Consider the following 3,638-nt stretch of genomic DNA (forward strand, 5'->3'; position numbering starts at 1 on the left):
AGGGATATGGAGATGGCAGGGAAAAATGGCATAGAGGTAGATGATCAGTCACGATCTGTTTGAATGTTGGAGCAGGCTCGATGGGCTGAATGGCCTAATGCCCCTATTTCCTATGATCCTATTAATCCCAATAATGTACATCAGACGTTAGACCAAGTTATGCATTACATACCAGTTCAAAAATCCCACAGAGATTAAGACTGAAAGATACAGTATCAATTCCATTACTACAAAATGAAGGACTTGGAGCTTGCAGACCAGCCCATGTATAAGATTGAAAGTTATATTTTCATTCACAATCGTTTTCACAGAGCTAAATATTGAACACCAATCCACAACTTGCACAGGACTACCAAATAAAACCTCCAACTGTAAAATACAGTTAATCCATATGTTAAATTAAACACAAGGCAAATAAATATTGATACATTAAGAGAGCGGGAAACAGTGAGAGCAGAATGGAGCATAAAGAGCCCAGGAGAGGTAGCAAGAGTTCACTCGGAGAGCAGGGAACAGCGAGAGCAGGCGTCAAAAAAGGCAAAGGAATCCACAATTAATGGGAAAACACTGAATGGTGTAGAGGAAGTGAGGGACGTTGGAGTGAATGTCCACAGATCCCTGAAGTAGCAGTACAGGTCAATAAGGTGGTTCAGCAGGTATATGGAATCCTTTCCTTTATTAACTGAGGTATAGCGTATAAGGGTGACCTGGTATCCATGTCAATAAGTCACTGACAGCTAACATGCAGGTGCAGCAAGCAATTAGGAAGGCTAATAGTATGTTAGCCTTTATCGCAAGAGGATTTGAGTACAGGAGTAGTGAATTCTTGCTTCAATTGTATAGAACCCTGGTTAGACTGCACTTGGAGTACTGTGTGCAGTTTTGGTTCCCTCCCCTAAGGAAGGATATTATTGCCAGAGATGGAGTGCAAAGAAGGTTCATCAGACTTGTTCCTGGGATGGTGGGACTGTCCTGTGAAGAGAGATTGGGGAAACTGGGGCTGTATTCTCTTGAGTTTTGAAGAATGAGAGGTGATCTCATTGAAACCTACAAAATATTTAAAGGACAGTCAGGGTAGATGCAGCTAAGATGTTTCCCCTGGTTGGGGAGTCGAGAACCAGGGGACGCAATTTCAAAATAAGGGGCAAGCCACTTAGGACAGAGATGAGGAGAAATGTTGTTACTCAGAGGGTTGTGAATCTTTGGAATTCTGTAACCCAGAGGGCTGTGGAAGCTCAGTCATTGAGTATGTTTAAAGCAGAGATTGATAGATTTCTAAATACAAATGACATAAGGGAATATGAGGAATGTGTGGGGAAAAGGGCATTAAAGTGGACGATCAGCCATGATCATATTGAATGGTGGGGCAGGCTCGATGGGCTGAATGGCCGACTCCTGCTCCTATGTTCCTAACTCCACATTATCGATGAGACACAGCCTCAGGCCGAATTGTCGGGTGTTGCAAACAGATAACACTGCTTCTGATCTTCACCAGAACAGAGAGTGAGATGTAACATTGATCATCAAACAGACTGTGAGAGAATACAACAGAATAAAACACATGGAGAGACACTGTGGAATAACAAATAGATTTGATTGGAATGTTGAATTTTGATTGGAATGGATAAAACAGCAGATTATATCGGGACAGAAAAGAGAAACTGATGGGAAGAAGGAAGAAAAGAAGGGATGGATCTGTTCACTTTTTTCAGTTTTTTCACTGGTCCATCAAAGCTGGATTAAAAAAAGATGCAAAAAACAGAGAATTTCACCAAAAAGGGAGATTAAATGCTGCCGAAACCTTGGATCGAAGGATGCCCCAACAGATCACCTGTTTAACTGTCTCCTCACTGGGGGATTTCAATCAATGAGCAATATTATTTTCTACTTTTCTTTTGTTAAATGAAACCACTACTGTCACTTGGAGTTAATATCCCTGTGTTCCAACTCCTGAATAATAAAATTGTGAGTTTCGCGATATTTTCTGGACACATTTCCTGCTGAAAGAACTAAGAACTCTTTTCTAGTTTACACAATACTATATACACACTCATCAAGCCTCCTAAACTAGCATCCTTGGTGGTGCTCTCTCTTCTCCCAAACCTCATCTTATGTGACTGTTACATCATCACTCTGATTGTGGGAGGGGTTAATCCCACTGTTTTCAGCATTAACCCTTTACATCCTCATACTGCACTGTCTGTCCAAAAAAATTGGTGGAGGGAACTTGAATTATCAAAACTGCAACAGCTGCCAGTTGAAAATCAACTCAACCCATCAGAGAGAGACTGTCAGAGAACTTCCTGCATCCAGTCCTGACCCTGTCACATTAAGCAGCTGCTCACCCAGACCCCACTTTCATCAACACTGAACATTTTTACTGAAACCCTTCAAATACTGTTTATAAAAGGCCGCAAAGATCAAAGTTCACACAGTTGTATTAAATACAACAAAGTTTAATATCTTCTCACCGTTTCTCGGTAACCACATGAGACATAGGTTTTCTTATTTGGTTCCTTTGATTTTTCTTGTTCCTGACTGACAAATATTCCAAACCTCAGATAAACCCTCCCACTTGCGTCATGTCCCAGTCTCAGTTAAAAGCAACACATAATGACACAAACACTCTCCTTCAGTGAGATTAATATCAAGCTGTTTTCCAGGTTGAATGTAACTGTGAACAAATTTATGTCAAAGAAGTTAACTTTGATGTATCAGCACTGAAATTCTGTACAAGGAGGAACAGCCATTCCAAACTCATATCCTTCACAAAGGCTGTTTTTTTATGTGATTGAAATTCATCATGTATTTTGAATTAAAGTTCACAAGACACAGATGTTAATGTTGATAATGAAACTTTTCAAACATGTTGTTACTGTGAAATAAGGCTCTGCTGGGAGTTGAACCCAGGATCTCCTGTTTACTAGACAGGTGCTTTAACCAACTAAGCTCCAGAGCCAGATCATAAATGAGTATACAATTGAAATCAGAGGAAGGCCTTGTAGATGGTGGGCAGGCTTTGGCAAGTCAAGAGCTGAGTTCGTCACGGCAGAGTTCCCAGCCTCTGACTCGCTCTTGTAGTTGTAGCTGTGGTTGTAATTGTAATAGGCAATCGTCCGTCTCGGAAGACGATGGGCTACACCCGGGGTGTACGTCACTTCTGTATGAAACATCGTTTGTTGTGGCTGTAGAGGATGACTCGTGAGTGACGATCCCTTCCGCAGCTGGTACAGATGAATATCATTGGCCCGAGGTCGACTGATAATTTTTCCTTCCTCTGAGCTCTCTTTCCCACCATCTGGTCATTTCTTTTGTCCTCTGCTTTTCCCGTGGTCTTCCTGAATGCCTTTCTCCAGGAATTCCAGTCAGCAGGAAGGACTTCCCATGCATCGACTCCAATCCCAGTCTGCTTGAGATCTCGCTTTGCAGATGTCCTTGTATCACAGACATGGGTGACCTGTTGGTCTCGTGCTGATAGCAAGCTCACCAAAGAGCATGTCTTTGGCAAAGCGACCGTCATCCATTCAGCACACATGATCCAGTCAACAGAGTCACTGCTGACTCAAGAGGGCAAACATGCTGCGGATCCCTGCACGCTGGTGTACTTCTGCATTCGGCACTCTGTCCTGCCAGGAGAT

General features: G+C 42.3%; 1 non-coding gene across 1 annotated transcript; it reads right to left on the reverse strand.

The window, feature by feature from the left end:
- Window positions 1-2,885: 2,885 nt before the first annotated feature.
- trnat-agu (transfer RNA threonine (anticodon AGU)) lies at window positions 2,886-2,959 on the reverse strand. The gene has a single exon. It is a non-coding gene; the product is annotated as a tRNA-Thr (tRNA).
- Between the last annotated feature and the right edge of the window lie 679 nt (window positions 2,960-3,638).

This window comes from Heterodontus francisci, chromosome 35 (assembly GCF_036365525.1).
Source record: "Heterodontus francisci isolate sHetFra1 chromosome 35, sHetFra1.hap1, whole genome shotgun sequence".
Classification (NCBI taxonomy): Eukaryota; Metazoa; Chordata; class Chondrichthyes; order Heterodontiformes; family Heterodontidae; genus Heterodontus; species Heterodontus francisci.